Genomic DNA, 17,826 nt, shown 5'->3' with positions numbered 1-17,826 from the left:
TTTTTTTTTTTTAAGATTTTTTTATTTATTTATTTGAGAGAGAGAATGAGAGACAGAGAGCATGAGAGGGAGGAGGGTCAGAGGGAGAAGCAGACTCCCTGCCGAGCAGGGAGCCCGATGCGGGACTCGATCCCGGGACTCCAGGATCATGACCTGAGCCGAAGGCAGTCGCTTAACCAACTGAGCCACCCAGGCGCCCGTGGAACTTGATAATTTAATAATTCTCTCTTTCACTTCATTCAGTCCCAGTATTTCAGAGTAAAATTATCAAGAGAGGAAGCACTGTTATCATGCAGATAAATGTGATACACTCCTAATACTGATGGTTGCACTTCTACAGGCATATAAAGAATAATCAGAAATGTGTGAATCAACTAAACATCAGATAATTTGGCATATAGTGCTTATTTAAAGTAAAAGCCTATTTACAAACTACTTTAAGACTGAAAATATCCTCCCAAACCTGTATTTGCCAGTTGAATAATTTGGATTTTGAATTACATGGGTTTATTTTCTATAAGAAGCTTAAAGTATTTTACAAATAACAGCGAATAATTATTGATTTATTGTGATGTTCCAGGCACCTTACTTAATCTTCACACTAAACAGTAATTACCCCCATTTTACAAATGAGAAAAGTAATACATAAAGAGGTTTTCTGCTCAAACTGACAGTTGATAAGTAACATAACCAGGATTCAAGTCCATGTCTTTCTGACTCCAAAGCCAATGTCTTCAATCACTACACTGTACATCTAAATAGAACTCATGATAGTATCTTGCAAAAACTGCCATCCTCATTTTTTAAAAATGGAGAAGCCACAGGGGACAGGGAATATGACTCACTCAAGAATAGCCAAACAAGTTGGTTCCCTGTAGATTTCTGTCCTTGAACCATATGGGCCTCCTCTTCAGTGCTTTATAAATTGTTCACCAGGCTACAAGACTCTCTTGAACAGGACTCTCTTCTTTTATAGGGTACTTACCTGAATTCTAGCTATAGGTTCCGGACAGCCAGAACAATTCAGACTCTTCATTTTCTGGAAATCACTGGAGTGGCTGAAAATAAAAGGGCCATTTGTGTTTAGCTTACCAGGTCATTAGAACTAATTAAGTAGCACTTTTGTTTAGTTTACATTTAATGCAAAGATTCTGGCATCAGTTCCACTGAGGAAAAGACATGAGGTTATGGATCAATCACATTAGCACATGGTGGATATATGCATTTCTTTTAAGTAACTAAAAACTAGTCATTTTATTCAAGGTATATCATTATATATCAAATCCCTTTAAAAATCTCTCCTTGGCGTGTTTCAGGCTTATCTTCTTAATCTGGCATCTTCATCAGAGTCTGACATCAGGCAAGAGTAGCAGAGAAGAGAAATCCTGAGAATGGAATGAATGATTTACAGAGGAGGATGCTTTAAAACCTTTCCTTAGGAAGATGTGGCGGCTGCTGTATTAACTCTGCAAAAAACCCAGTCCTGATTTTGATGGTGGTAAGACGAAGTTGCCCAGGCAAGCCTGGGACAGAGGACAACCTTTCCCATCTTCCCCCTAGAGTTCCCCGATCATGCGTTCCAATAATGCCTCTCAATAATTTTATTCTCCCTCAGTAAGAGAAATCTCAAACCCTTTAATCTGTTTGGTAAATGAATACAAAATAGAATCATTATTTCCAGGTCTTGGTTTCATAACCAATAATGACTCCCATTTATTGAGAACCTACTATAGGGAAGGCACTGTACTTAGCATTTCATATGTATTATTTCTAATCCTGATAATGAGGCAAGTTAGGTGTTCTTATTGCTACTTACAGGGGAAAAAACCCAAACACCTGAGGACAAGGGAGATTAGGAAATTCTGACTCAAAACTCACGTGCTTTCCATCACGCTACCTTACTCTTCACTGAATCTTGGAGTACCACCAAGGATTAGATTACTTTTTGGCCACTTAAACAAACACTATCAATTGCCTACTGGATGCTTAAATAAACCTAGGATGGTAAGACATGGACCTTGTTCTTCAGGAGCTCATAATTCAGAGAAAAGGACTGAATTAAGTTATAAAAAGAGTGACTCAGACAGCATGTGCTAAGGGAACTTAGAGAAGGTCACAGTTATGAGCTGATGAGAATGGGGTAGCCTCCTCAAGTGAAGCCAGGCCCAGGTGAGCCTGACAGAAGGCACAATTTGGATAGCAGAGAAGAGACAGAAGAGCATTCTACGAAGACTGGAACTAGGAACAGGCATGATGCATTGAAGAACAGTAAGGACACCCACCTGTGAGGGGTCAGTGTGATGGGGTTTCTGCTAAGGAGCAAAAAGATTTGAATGTGACAGTGACTTATCCTATGGCAACTTGTGGCACTAAGGAAATTCCATTCCAGTCAGAGCCCAGGGAATAGTTATCTAGGTACTGCTTCCTGTCTTGGGTAAAAATGTCTATTTTTGGGGTGCCTGGGTGGCTTAGTCGATTAAGCATCTGCCTTTGGCTCAGGTCATGATGCTGGAGTCCTGGGATCGAGTCCCGCATTGGGCTCCCTGCTCAGTGGGGAGTCTGCTTCTCCCTTTGCCCTTCACCCCTCTCTCTCTCTCTCTCTCTTTCTCACTTTCTCTCTCAAATAAATAAATAAAAACCTTGGGGCGCCTGGGTGGCTCAGTCATTAAGTGATTGCCTTCAGCTCAGGTCATGATCCCAGAGTCCTGGGATCGAGCCCCGCATGAGGCTCCCTGCTCTGCGGGAAGCCTGCTTCTCCCTCTCCCACTCCCCCTGCTTGTGTTCCCTCTCTCGCTGTCTCTCTGTCAAATAAATAAATAAAAATTAAAAAATAAATAAAATAAAATCTTTAAAAAAATACGTCTATTTTTTGCCCGCATTTAAGAAAAGAAAAAAAGAGAGAAAGAGAAAAAGTAGGGGGAATCCCAGAAGGGTCATGGGACAAATACAGGGTTAGAAACCAGAATCTCTGGGTTTTGTTTTCATTTTCAGTCAGTTATTTTCTGAAAATGCTACAGCAGAAATTATTGAAGCTCTTCTGAATTAAGTTTTTGCTAAAAGTGAAAAATATATAATCATCTCCCCCACCACACACACAAATTGATCTCATTCTAAATAAGCAGACTGTTGGAAGTAAGACTCCCAAGTGTTCAAATTACTGACTTAGGTAGTGAAAGTGCCCCCAAACTACACTGCTTCATCCCCTTCCAGCATGTACTATGCTGGAGACAGGCTGCGTGGCAAATGATGTTTTAAAATTAGAACATTGTTGGGATTTTTTAGGTTAACAGGAGAGATGGCATTAACCCTCTTCATAGTTTTCAAGCATAGTTGCTAGATACAGTGTAATTATTTACTGTCATAATTTTCCTGCTACCTGGACAACTTGAAAATTTTCCAGTGTGTTTAATTACACAGTTTTAATTGTGCAAGACTGGGGTGAGAGATTATTTTAGTGAGTTTTATGAAGGCAAGTTAGCCTTCCAGACAAATGTTCCCAAGCTCCCTCAGCACTAATTTGGATTTTAAAAATTCATTTTACTAACTTGCCAAGCTTAAAAGATTTGGTGCTGATGTTTAGCTATCTCAGCGCTGCAGTTTAGAAGGGCAAGTGAAGAACATCCCTCTGGGCTTCTGAAGCTGGACTGAAGCAGATCTAGACAATGCCCATGTCCCTGGCTAAGCAGAGCCTAGCAGAGGCCGTTTTATGAAAGAGCTAAGGGTTAGACATAGATATTCCACAATGGGATGATACACCCATATACACTCATCCTACAAATTCACCTTGCTTTTACAAAGGCAGCAATATTAAAAGCCAGGAATGAAAGGGACCAAGGGGGAAGATTCAGAAATTGGAGATTCCAATTTACCCTTTTATAGATCATTCACGGTCTTCCAGGCCCTTGAAATTTTCTTTCATCCCAACTGGTGAATAGTATTGTCCATACGGTGTTCCCAATAAGGGCTATAGTTTCTAAGTTGGGAAAACACTAGAATAAGGTTCATAGGAAATTCTTTGACTCTATTTCTAGAACCACTGAACCACAGTCCTTACAAGCGCTCTACAATGCCATCTTGCTTTCATACATTTGTTCATTTATTCAACATTTATTGGAGGTCTACTACAGTTACAGTAAATGCAGTCCCTACACCAGGACTGCTCTTAGACCAGTCAATAAAACTTGATAAGACAGTGTAGAGAAATGTGATATGATCATGGGACTAGGTGTTAATGGGAGGAGGACAGCAATGGTGAAGTCTTCCAGGAAACAGTGATAGCTGGGGAAACTCTGAAGGACAATGAAGAGTACAGTCCAGGTGGAGAAGAGGTAAAGCAGCTTTCTAATAGGAGAAAAGCATGTCCAGAGGCATGAGAAAATGTGCATGACCTTCACGAAAATATGAAAGGTGATAAGAGCTGGAAGAGGGCTGCGTAATTGGCAGAATTTAGCTTTCAAAGTCATCAGCTGGGCTCTGGTTTTCACAATATGATGAATTTGAGTGTTTGGACCTGTGGAATTCAGGAGCCCATTTTTATTTTTATTTTTATTTATTATTTATTTATTTATTTAGAGGGAGAGAGCATGAACGGGGGAAGGGGTAGAGGGAAAGAATCTCAAGTAGACTCTGCACTGAGCACGGAGCACAACACGGGGCTCAATCTCGGGACCCTGAGATCATGACCTGAAGCTAAAACCAAGAGTCAGACGCTCAACCAGCTGAGCCATGCAGGGACTCCTCAGGAGCCCATTTTAAAAGCCATTTCCTTGATTGGTAGTCAGGAAACATGACGGCAGACTGGTTCAAAATGCATAACTCTGAGGTGGAGATTCTACAGTGTATCCAGTTGGTGATAAAACAAGAGCATCTCATTTCATTTCTTGAGGTATGATCAGGAATTCTATCAAGATCATTTTTGTGTTACTCTATTTTAACAATCAGCTATCCCTTTCTCCCATTCCATAAAGCAAAGGTATTTTAACATGTGTGTAGAGGTCAGCTGATTTTAAAATCTGATCTCCTATTTTTTTGAGGAGCAAAATTTGATCTCCTATTTCTTGAGGTATTCATTCATTTTCACTGTATATCCAAGAGAACTGACGATCTTATGATAAATGACAACACCAGAAAATGAGTCAGTGCCAACAAAGAATTAGATTGAAGGACTCCCAAAGCTTGGTCTGGATGAATCTTTAGGGTACTGTGAATAGGAGCAAATACCCTAGAACCTGAGCTGAGTTTGTAGTGTTGGGGGTTGGGCAGCAGCAGAGCTGGGTCAGGGACTGACTCAGAGTGAAGCTCGAGGGCAGGAAATAACCCTTCCAGTGAGTACTATAACAGGACCCGAAGCTCACAAACATGCAATGAACTATTTTCGCCGACATTTCTTCCTATAACCAAGGGCTCGAAATCAGGACCACTGCTACCCCTTTCTTTTGTCTGTGACCCTCAGCTCCGGCTGGGAGATTGATTTTCTTCTCTGGAGCTGCCTTTGGTGATCATTTTGTCCTAATTCCATTGATATAAATATGATGAGGGTAAGAAATAGCCTGATTTACACACTACTGGGATGATGCTGATCCCTACTTCTCTCGCCAGACGGCCCCACCTGAGCAGGTGCCCTTATCATAAAGTGTGGAACTTGAGGCTTATACAATTTGTGTAGGGGTTAGAGGGTGAGGAGAGGGATGCTCTTAAAAAATAATAATAATAATAAATGATGTATGTAAAATTAGGGACAAAAATGAGCCATTATTAAGGAAAGAAATCACAACAGATAAATGAAGGCTTGGAGATTTGGAACTTTTCCTGAAATACCTTCAGGGGAATTATAGTGATGCTTTACACAGAAATGCTTCCTGATCACACTCTAGTGTTCACTCCACACCTACAACACTCTACATATCCTGGTCGCTCCCAGCATGCTCAGGGACCCAAGGAAGTGAGGGACCTGAAGCTTATGGTTCATTGGCTTCATGGCTCGCCCAGATATAGTATCCCTGATGAAGGCTGAAGGAGGATGACTTGGCTACTCATCCTGGTTTACCAGAAAGTCCCAGGTTATGCCTGTTATTCTTTTTTTTTTTTTTTTAATTTATTTTTTTTTAAAGATTTTATTTATTCATTTGAGAGAGAGAATGAGATAGAGAGAGAGAGCATGAGAGGGGGAAGGGTCAGAGGGAGAAGCAGACTCCCTGCTGAGCAGGGAGCCCGATGCGGGACTCGATCCCGGGACTCCAGGATCATGACCTGAGCCGAAGGCAGTCGCTTAACCAACTGAGCCACCCAGGCACCCTATGCCTGTTATTCTTGTTTAAATGTAATAATTCCCTTTTTAGTCTGAAAAAACCAAAAACCAAAAACCAAAAAACCAGTCCTGGTTTGCACCATAAGTTATATGCTCGCCCTATTTTTGTTGGTCACCTCTGTAACCATGCAAGCCTGGCCCAGGTAGGAAGCTCTCCATTCAAACTTTTGCATCTTCGTTGCCTTTCTGCCCCAGCTGGACCTGGGGGAATCTCTGTTTCCCAATCTTAAAGTGGGGGTAATCACATTGACCTACTTAGAGTGGGTTGCAAGGAAAGCTCCTGATGTGTGGGGTTTTTCTTTTATCTTCTTAAAAGTCATTGTTTTAATACAAATTAAAACTTAAAAAAAATTAGTCATTGGTGTGTAAGGTTTCTTTGGCCTTGGGGACCCAAGAATCTGTAAGTAATACCATCTAGCCCAGTAGAGTTAGTCCTCTCTGTTCTGCTTTCCTGAAGACCCACCCATCTTCTCAAAACAACCTGCAGGGTGGAGCGGCAGGAAGGCCTGGGTCAAAAGATCACCTGGGTGCCTGTCCTTTGGGTGATCCACTAGGACTGAATGTGCTGGTGGACTAAGGAGGTGTTCCCCATGCAATAGCTTCGTCTTGGTGGGTCCCACTGTGTCAGTTCATCACTATTAGAGAAAGACACGCAGGAAGGGCAGGCAGAAGACCCCACCCCCACGTGGAGCTGCTTTGCATGGCCGGCCCAGTGGGGACAACGAGGCAGCTTCACTGTGGGCAGGCTACTGGATCCAACACACCACTTCAGAGCCTTTGAGTCGTACGTCAAGCGCAAATAACCAGGCTTGTTTTCCCTGCCAAAGTCACATGCAATGTCGAGGTAACATCAAAAAGTTGATTTAAAAGGCCGCTTCCTCTGAGTGCTGATTTAGGCACATAAACAGTGGCTTGGGTAAATGCCACTCTGTGTTTAAAGTAATTACACTTCAGCCCTGGAATGTGGTGATGAGAAAGGTCCACTGCAGCAAACAAAGTCGATTCTATCAGCAAACTCTGGAAAGTCAGCTGGCCCGGATGCTGCTTCTCCCCGAATCGACTTCCTACTTGGGGGCTGTCTCTGGAAAAGTCAGAACTTGAGGACCAGTGTGGGTGCACTGCCCAGCTCTCCAAGGCTGGTGCCAGCTCACAACCAACAATATGGCTGCAACATGGCCTGGCAGCCATGGCCCATAGGAGCTGCTGTCACTCACGTTCAGTGGGAGCCCTTGGAAATACTGAGGCTCTTGGTCTCTGCATTACCCTGTCTTGCCAGATCCTGCTGGGGCTGGACAGCCACTGCTCAGCAAGCCAGAGGAAGGCTGGTAGGGTTGGGGCAAGGCTTCCTGGGGGTCGGGGGTGACATCTTGAGGAGCAAAGAGATGATGGCTCTCCTTGATGGCTTATTCAAATGTCTGACTGGTATAGCCCTAACTTCATCCTAAATAGAAGGACACAGGGGTTCTTTTATCCATTTCTACTTTGGAATCGTATCTTTCTCAGAGAAAAAGACCTAGTAATCACCTTTCTGCCCTACGTCTTGGCAACCAATTCCCAACCGTGTGCCAAATCAGTGGAACTTTCCTTGCGTCTGGGAAGAATCATTTCCCTTTATCCTTACAGAACTTCCTTCATAAGTTACTGCTGGCAGCTATATTCGTGCTAATTAGCTGCCCTTGATGGATTTATTTCATCCAGTTGTAAATTTCAGAGGAGATGTTCCCAGGCCAACTTAAAAGTAGAAATCACAGAACAAGCTGAGTGGAAATCAGGTTTGGATGACCTCCACAGCGCAAGTCACGCCAATTCCCATGGGGCTTGAACACAGTGTTCCCAGGGAGGCGAGTCAAAGTCCAGCGACAGACGGGAAGAAATCTTACGGAGACCTTTGAGTTGAGTCACTGCATCTTATAACAAAGGACCTGGGGCTCGGAAAGGTCAGTGAACTTGCCCCGTCACACAGCTATTTACTAGTCACCTCAGAAAGTGAAAAGGCTATGGGTGACACTAGTGCTAGAGGGGAAACTCCTGTTTGTCTTCTGAGACAACTTGAACACAGTGGTCATCGGCAAAGGCCTGGTCTGGTTTTTTTTCACCTTCTAACTTTTTTCCGTGGAGTCATGTTGTATCCCCGAAGAAAACACATGGAATCCAGCTGATGAGATGTTTTAGATATTCCAAAAAGTATACAAAGTAGCTGATGTAATTTTGGTAGGTACAGTGGACCAGCTGTGGGAAAGGACAAAGCTTCCCAAACATCTGGACTGACCTGCGTCCTAGGCTCCAGTCATAAACTGTCCATTAGCTATAAACCTTTATGCTCCAAGTCTGGAATATTCTCTGATTCCCCATCTGTCTCTGGTCCTTTAAGAATAGTTAGGGAAGGTGATGATGGTAGGAAGATTTGTTTTATGGGGTACTTGAGAAGAAATCTTTCTGGTCGTATTTATGACAACTCTTCCAAATGGCATTTTTTTCTTTGTGTATTGGCCTCAGATGTATTAGAAGTAAAAGTCAGGATTTTCTCTTTTTTTTTTCTTTTTCTTTTCTTTTCTTCTTCCTTTCCCTCCTTCATTCCCTCCTTCCCTCTCTCCCTTCTTTCCTTCCATCCTTTATCCTTCCAACTCCACCTCGTTTGTCCTTCTTGTCCTTTTCATTCTTTTTTTCTCCTCCTTCTTATTCACACCTCAAAGCCCAACTGTGCCATTTAATAAACAGTCACCCACATAAATGCTTGTGGAAGGGAGACTGTTATCAGTTGGTCACCTGTTGGGCCCTGGCCTCCTGTACATTTATTAAAAATGAGTGTTCCGGGGGGCCTGGGTGGCTCAGACGGTTGGGCATCTGCCTTCGGCTTGGGTCGTGATCTCTGGGTCCTGGAATCGAGTCCCGCGTCGGGCTCCTGGCTCAGCGGGGAGTCTGCTTCTCCCTCTCCCTCTGCCTCTCCCCCTGCTCAAGCTCTCTCTATCTCTCTGTCTCAAATGAAAAAAGAAAAAGTCTTAAAAAAAAAAGTGTTCCTTCATATAGCTCAGCTTTTGTATACATACTAGAAATATTCATGTTTTAATATAAAATACAAGAAGACTCTTCATTTTACCGTCAAGACCAAGAAGTTTCAGTACAGAACTTCTTTTTTTTATGATTTTATTCATTTATTTGAGACAAAGAGTGCAAGCAGGGGGAGCAGCAGAGGGAGAGGGAGAAGCAGACTCCCCGCTGAGCAGGGAGCCCAATATAGGGCTTGATCCCAGGACCTTGAGATCACGACCTGAGCTGAAGGCAGACACTGAACTGACTGAGCCACCCAGGCGCCCCTCAGTACAGAACTTCTGTCATTAGAAACTTCTGTTTTGTGTGCAGAGCTGTACTCTCTATGGTTAAATTTAAATAATGTAAAAATAATAGTCAAGCAGGTACTAACCCACCAGATGACTTACTATATTTTTTGCCTCAGAATCAATCATTTGAAACTCTTGAAACATAGGGAGTCCAAGGATCCTCTGGACTTTCTTAATATTATGACTTTATATATATCTGCATCAGATGAAACCTTGTCAGTTCTTCATAAAATATACATTTATAATTATATCATAATATTTACTGATTGCGATGGATTAAACAATTTGCATTTCAGTTAAATGATTCTGAAAACAAATCACATGTAATCATCTTCCCCACCAAACCTGTTCCTCCTACAGGCTTCCTCATTTCTGTCAGTGGCTGCACCATCTACCTTCATATTCATTCCATTCCCAGTTCCTGTCAATTTCCCGCCCCCATTGTATTTTGACTCTGCCTATTTTGCTTCCCGTTTCCATCTACTCCAGTAGGCCCAAGCCACCATCGGTTCTTTGCTGGACTACTCATCCCATAGCCTCCCACCTGGTCTCTCTTCCTCCACACTTGCCTCTTCCAGTCCGTTCTGCTCAGAGCAACCGGAACAACCCTTGAAACGAGTGAACATGGCAAACTGTTCCAAATTCCTTAACACAGGTCTACATCTCTTGCCCCTTTTCTCTTGGCTCCCTGAACTCTAGCTGCCTTTGGCCTTCTTTTGGTATGTGAAACACATACCACATTTCCTACTTCTCCCCATTATCCCCACACCCCTGCCCCAGACACTCACTAGTGTCTTTTCATCTTCAGATAGGTCTTGACTAAATGTCAATCCTCCGAAAAGTTTGGTACCCATGCTCATGTAGTTCCCATTGTTATTCTTAAACATAATAACTGGCTTTTCTCTCTCAATACCCTCACCACAATTGATTGTGGATTTGTGTATTTATATTGTATCATAATGATATATTTTTATTGTACTATATATAATGTCTAACTTCTCCTGAAGACTATAAACTCTATGAGGGCAGATACCATGTATGTCCTAGGTCAGAGAGACATTTAATGCATTAATATGTATTCAATAAATACTTGTGAACAAATGGATCATCATGGTAATGCACTCGTACATTGCATGTTTTTTTTTTCAGTTTAAAGTGCATGAGTATAATATACCCTTAAATTCATAAATTTAACCTATTGACCTATTGACCAGATGATTGTCTCCTCTTTCACAGATAAAGCAGGTTTAAAGAAAAAAAAAAAATTTAGGAGAAGTGGTTTAAGGTCCTCGAGTTCAGAGTTGCCTAATACAGAAAAACAATAACAATGATTAACATTTACCCCTCTCTTATGATATCCCAAGCATGTTTCAATTGTATTAATTAATTTAATCCCTATAACAACCCTGTGAGGTAAGTAACATTATTATCCTTTTTTTTTTTTTTTTTTTTTAAGGAAATGGAAGTTAGGTAACTTGTCTAAGGTCTCAAACATATACACACATAATATTAAATGTTTGTTGGTGTTTTTTTGTTTTTGTTTTTGTTTTTTTTACATAATAGGTATAGATTCATGTTGGTCATCTTACTGAAATACAGTTCTGACATATTGAGCTTTACCCAGCCATGTTTCCCATACTGAGGAATACTGCAGGTAGAATGATTTCTGTACCTCTTGGTCATCATTCTCTTTCTTCTCTCTATATCCCCTGCCACCGCCCTCCCTACCCTCCCTCTTCCCTTCCCTTCTGTTCCCTGCTTCCCTGGGCTATTCAGTGGGGAAACCTCTGACAGAGCCACTTTTCCGCCAGGCTATCATATACAAGGTCAGTGTTCCCACATTCCAAAGGTAGGTAAAAATGTGTGTGGAAAGCAGGGAATTTTGCCAGAACAATGACTCACTGTGTACATGCAAAATGGTTCAATAAGAGGCCACTGCCTTAGCAAGAAAAATGCTGCCCGTCCCTGTTAAAAATAAGGGGGCAGGCCCACAGCACTCCTGGGATTTAGGAGAAGCCTTCTATGACAGATGGGAAAGACATACACCTCATAAACCATGTCCTGCCTTTTTATTTCATGGACATGAAAGGGGATTTTCAAAAAGGGATGGGCATGAAATGTGTTCTTGCCATGTAATGCCATATATATATTTATAGGAAGCATGTTCAGCCACCTCTAGGTTATTCAGCAAATAGCGATAGAATCGGTGAAGCGTCTTTCTGGTCCTCTTGCTTCTCCCAGTGCCTTGTTTACTTGTTTGTTTTTTTGTCCAGATTCCTGTTGGTAAGAACTTCCACTAGTAGAAATGGAAGATTAAGGTAGAACAGGGCTGGGCCGCTCCGTGTCTCGCTTTCTTCCAAGCCCAGCCTAGACTGCACGGAGATGACCTGACCCCTCTCTTGTACCTCGAGCCTGTGGAAACCCCACCTCAGGACCAGTCCCACCGCCAGACTCCCTTGTTGGCATAACACTGCAGCTGGGAGAAAAAAAGAAATCAGCCTTTGCAGATTGGGGCTTTCATACATCTATGATCTGAAGACTCCCCTGGTCTTTAAGATTGCCTCCCAGTGACTTCGCTTGTCCTCAGCTCCCTTTTTCATTCCCCTCAGCAGCCGTTCCCAACCTATTCACTACTTTCCTCAACCCCCTTATTCTAGTCTGAGCCAGTAGTTTTCAACCTTAGCAACCCATTAAAGTCACCCCAGGACCTTGGAAAACTCCCAGTGCCTCGGCTGCCTCCCAGGTCAATGATATTAGATTCTCTGGCAGTGGATCCAAGCATCGGGAGTCTTAAAAGCTCCAGTGATTCCAGTGTATGGCCAAGGATTAGGCCCATTGCTTTCAAGCAGATAACATCATCTCCTACTTCATCAGAGGTGGTAAAACACAAATCTGTCACAAGCTTTTCTGCACACACCTTGTTGTCCCTCCTCCCAGTCTCTGAGGTTGAGGCAAACTACGTCCTTCTTCTTTTCTGGTAATATTCTCCTTGAAAACCAAGCTTTCTCAGCTGGACCAGCTCTTACTAACCTTTCATAGTTGGGCTCAATTGCTTTCCTCTCTCCATGAAAGGTTGCCAGATGCAATGGCTGAATCAAGACCTTTCTATAAGCATTTAGTATGTTCAGTGGACATTCTCTATTTGTTTTTCTCTCTTCTCTCAAATTGAAGCTCCTTGAGGGCAGGAACCATGTGATTTTCATCTTTGTTAACATCAGCACCTGGCTTTTTGTAGGCATTCACCTCTGCTTGTCGAACTGAACTACAGAACCATTTTCCACCTAACTTCTTGGGCAGAATGATGTGGTCTAACTGGCTCTAAGTACATTTCATGTAACCCAGCCCCCTTACTTTTATTCCCATGAATAACTGACCTAGGGCAATTATCTGGACATTCTTTTGATTTTATGTTAAGCCAATAATGTATTTACCTATTTAGGATAAACTTCTAAGTAAATCTAATATAGGATTCCTCTGATCAGCATTCCACACTTTTCAAGGCCATTGAGTCAACAATAATGATCATTGGTAGTCAGCAGAAATAAGAATGAACAGTGTGGCTTGTACTATACATACAGTTTTAGAAATTAAAATTCATAACCCAACACGGTCTGCTTTATTTTAGAATCTAGCACCATCTCTTTGCAGGGGCAGAGCTAACCTATCTCCGCAAAGCAGCCAGAATAGGCTGGGCGACTTACTGAAGTTGTCCTCGGTTCCCTTTTGTTTTCCACTTAAACTCTGCCTCGGAAGTACAGTACTCCTCAGTCATACTCCGAATGCAGAGCTCCCTCAACAGAGGAGCCAAATCCCTACCCGGCCTGATTAATTAGTTGAGTAAATCTAAGAAACTCCTCAGCCTTACGGCCCTTCTTTCTGCCAAGTTTTGTAAAATTCATAGACTGCATGTATTCATAAGCACAAGAAAACACCTGTGAGCAATTAACCAAATACCCTTGATTTAGAGGCCTTGGAAATATGCTGATGGTCCCTAGACTGTTGGCACAGGTCTATAATTATGTGAGACCACAACCAAATCATCCCGGCAGGCCACTTACAGGAAGGGTCATTCTTTCAAATATAACATGATGCTGCATCTAAAAATAATTCTGCCTGAGATTTAGAAAGAAGCAGGCTTTATGAGGGTGTTGTTTTAAAGAGAGGATGCATAGGGTTTGGGAAGGAAGAAGTGCCTCAAGCTATTTCTTTGAAATTTGTATATAACCGTGACAAGGGGAAAAGAAACCATCAAAACCAATTTTAAAAATGCACAGAATTACAAATCATGTTTAAAATTATCCACCTAGAAAATGTTCATATAACTCTACTTTGTCTGGCCTAGAAACAATAACCACAGGGTTAACACACTAAATCTGCAACCAAAAGTGTTCCATTAAAATGTAAACACATCTTTTGAGAGCAGACAGTCCAGTGTAGAATTACAAACCAAAAAGGTTTGGTTAATCCTTTCTTTTATTTGCAAGAATGACTTCTTATCACTCTGAAGTGTATTATTACTTTATATTCTGTGTAACTAGAATATTTAAAATTAAACCTCACAACATTGAAGAAAGCCATGGATTTCCAGAATCAGTCTCAAGAAACACAAAATCTCTAAAATCAAGAGTTCTTAACCAAGCATACATACACTTCAGGAGCTATGGGAATCCCTGGAATTCTAGGAAAATTCTGTGTGTGTGTTTATTTTTCAGGGTGGAGTAGTAGGACAGATCTATAGCTACACAGTCCAATGCAGGAGCCATACGTGGTTATTAAGCACTCGATACAGTGTAGTTTCACCTGAAGTATGTTGTAAGGGTAAAATTCCCACTGGATTTTGAAGAGAAAGAATGTGAAATATCTCAACAATTATTAGAGTGACTAACGTGGAAGTTATAATATCTTGTGTGCACTGGGTGAAGTAAAATACATTATTAAAGTTAGTCTCACCTGTTTCTTTTTACTTTTTAAAATATGGTTACTAGAAAAACGAAAACCATAGATGTAGCGGATGTTACATTTCTATTGGATGGTACTGAGTCTATAGCTTTCATGAGTTTATCAAAGGGCCCTCTTCCTTAGGGCAAAGAGGGACTTGCTGAGCTCTAAATCCTCATGCTTGTCATTCATCCTGCAGACTCTGTCTCAGTGGGCCTGGGATAGAGCCCGCCAGCAGGGGCTCTGATGCAGGCAAGGCTTTCCTTGGCCCACATTTAGAGACATGCTGCCTTGGAAACTTCTAACACCGCTGGTGTTTTCAGAGACAAACACTGACCCATCGCTTCACTACTAGTACACAGTCTGGAGTCTCTCTGCCTCTAGTCTTGGCGGGACACCTACCCACACATCGGTGCTGTCTTCCTGGATGCTCCACCTAAACACCGAATGTATTAGCACATCTCACACCAGCCCTGCTCTCCTGCACTTTTTATCTGGGTCATGGCACCTCTGAATTCCTCCTCTCGTTCCCTGCCCATGCCAGCACAGTCATTACGGCCTATCAGTGTTTCTAATACACCCTTTTGTGTTTCTTTGTCACCACTGCCTGGATTATTGTCTAACCTCCACCTCGCCGCCCTTCCTCCAGATCTTCTTCCTCACCACTGTTGTTAGAGTTCATTTTATTTATTTTTTTAAAGATTTTATTTATTTGTCAAAGAGAGAGAGAGCGAGTGAGCACAAGCAGGGGGAGCAGCAGGTAGAGGGAGAGCGAGGCTCCGCACCGAGCAAGGAGCCCGATGCGGGACTTAATCCCAGGACCCTGGGATCATGACCTGAGCCGAAGGCAGACACTTAACCAACTGAGCCACCCAGGTGTCCTGTTAGAGTTCATTTTAGAGTGACAGATCTGATTATATTACTCCCTGGTGCAAAGATCATATCATAAAGTCCTCATTGTAGCCCAAAAGGCCCTCCATAAACTGTCTGAATCCCAGATTCATCTACGATTTATCCCCCACTCCATGTTCACTCCAGCCACACCAAACATAATCTTCTTTCATGCTCCTAAGCCTTGGCCCATGTTTGTCCTCTGCCTGAATGCCTTTTCCTCCTCTTCCCTTTCAAGACCCACATTATCAGCATCTTTACTACATCTACTCGGGGCTCTCAAGCACTTCATCTATATCTATATCTATATCTATCTCCATTATGGCACATCTCATGTTGTATTGAATTATTTCACTGTGAGCTTCTCTGAGTCACTCATTTTGTCCTTGCTGCCTAATACAGTGTCAAGAACTGTAGGAACGTATTTGACATCTAGACAAATGCCAAGTAATCTTGTATCTAAGGATTTTCCAAAAGTACAGTTCTCTAACCTCACAAGGTCGAGTTTGAAGGATCCTTAGAGATCTTCTGGCCTGCCCTTGCATTCCTTGATGAGCACATCAAGATCTTCAGAGGTTACATGAGTCATTATTTACTGAGTGCCTGCTACCTCATTTCATCTTGATGATGACCTCTGAAGTAGGCATTTCTATTACTACCCATTTTACAAAAGAGAAAAATACGACCTCTGTGAATTTAAACAATGTGCCAAAGGTCACATAGTTAGTTACCTGGCAAGATGAAACAAGAATTCAGGTCTCTTTATACTTGACCTAGCCATCCTTCCCTTGTCTCACTGACTATTTAAAATTTGGGGTACTGCCTGAGTTCTTCAACAGACACAAAGATTATATTTTTATTTATTGAAGTATAGTTGACATTCAATATTATATTACTTTCAGGTGTTCAACACAGTGATTTGACAATTCTATACATTACTCAATGCTCACCATGGTAAGTGTAGGCACCATATGTCAGGACATAAAGTTATCACAATATTATTGACTATATTCCCTATGCTGTGCTTTTCATTCCTGTAACTTATTTATTTTGTAACTGGAAGTTTGTACCTCTTAAACCTCTCCGCTAATTTTCCTACCCCCTCATTCCCCTCCCCTCTCAAAACCACCGTTTTGTTTTCTGTAGTTACAGGTCTGATTCTGCTTTTTGTTCATTTGTTTTGTTTTTTATATTCTACATATAGGTGAAATCATATGGTATTTGTCTTTTTCTGTCTGACTTATTTCACTTAGCATAATACCCTCTAGGTCCATTCATGTTGTTGCAAATGGCAGGATTTCATTCTTTTCAATGACTGAGCAATACTCCATTGTGTGTGTGTATAACATACATATATATATGTACATATACATATATTTGTGTGTTTGTGTGGGTGTATATACTCACACACATTGTCTTTATCTATATCTTGGTTATTGTAAATAATGCTGAAATAAGCGTAAGGATGCATACATCTTTTTGGATTTGTTTTGTTTTCTTTGGCTAAATACCCAGAAGTAGAATTACTGGGTCATATAGTATTTCTAATTTTTTGAGGAACCTCCATACTGTTTTCCATAGTGGCTGCACCAATTTTCATTCCCATAAAGAATGCATGAGGGTTCTTTTTCTTCACATCTTTACCAACACTTCTTATTTCTTATGTTTTTGATACTAGCCATTCTGACTGGTGTGAAGTGACATCTCATTGTGGTTTTGATATGCATTTCCCCGATGATTAGTGATGTTGAGCATCTTTTTTTTTTTTAAAGATTTTATTTATTTATTTGACAGAGACAGAGATAGCAAAAGCAGGAACACAAGCAGAGGGAGTGGGAGAGGGAAAAGCAGGCTTCCTACCAAGCAGGGAGCCTGATGTGGGACTCAATCCCAGGACCCTGGGATTATGACCTGAGCCGAAGGCAGACGCTTAACGACTGAGCCACCTAGGCGCCCTGTTGAGCATCTTTTTATGTGTCTGTTGGCCAACAAAGATATTTTGTACAGAGAGAAAGTTTTAGTGAAAAGAACCACATTATGACAATGAAGCTAGTTTTAGACTCAGCTCTGTCTCTTTTAGAGTTTTCTTATCTGTTAATGAAATCTATACCATCTGTACTTACTATTAATATAAAATATTGTAGAAACAACCTAAGCTTTCATTGATGGATGAGTGAATAAAGAAAATCTGATATATACAATGGAATATCATTCAGCCATAAAAAGGAAGGAAATCCTGCCATTTGCAACAATATGGATGGACCCTGAGGGCATTATACTATATGAAATAAGTCAGACAGAAAAAGACAAATACTATATGATCTCATTTATATGTGGAATTAAAAAAGCTGA

General features: G+C 41.6%; 1 long non-coding RNA gene across 1 annotated transcript in view; it reads right to left on the bottom strand.

The window, feature by feature from the left end:
- Nucleotides 1-973: 973 nt before the first annotated feature.
- The window catches only part of LOC145723434 (uncharacterized), a 164,798-nt gene continuing 147,945 nt past the window's right edge, over nucleotides 974-17,826 (bottom strand). The window contains exon 3 of the long non-coding RNA XR_014148489.1: nucleotides 974-1,058. This is a non-coding gene — a long non-coding RNA (uncharacterized LOC145723434). The remainder of the gene's footprint in view (nucleotides 1,059-17,826) is intronic.

Source organism: Leptonychotes weddellii, chromosome 9 (genome assembly GCF_054177405.1).
Source record: "Leptonychotes weddellii isolate Sample4059 chromosome 9, ASM5417740v2, whole genome shotgun sequence".
NCBI lineage: Eukaryota > Metazoa > Chordata > Mammalia > Carnivora > Phocidae > Leptonychotes > Leptonychotes weddellii.
Note: the sequence above shows the minus strand (reverse complement) of the source record. Positions and strands in the feature narration are given on the sequence as shown.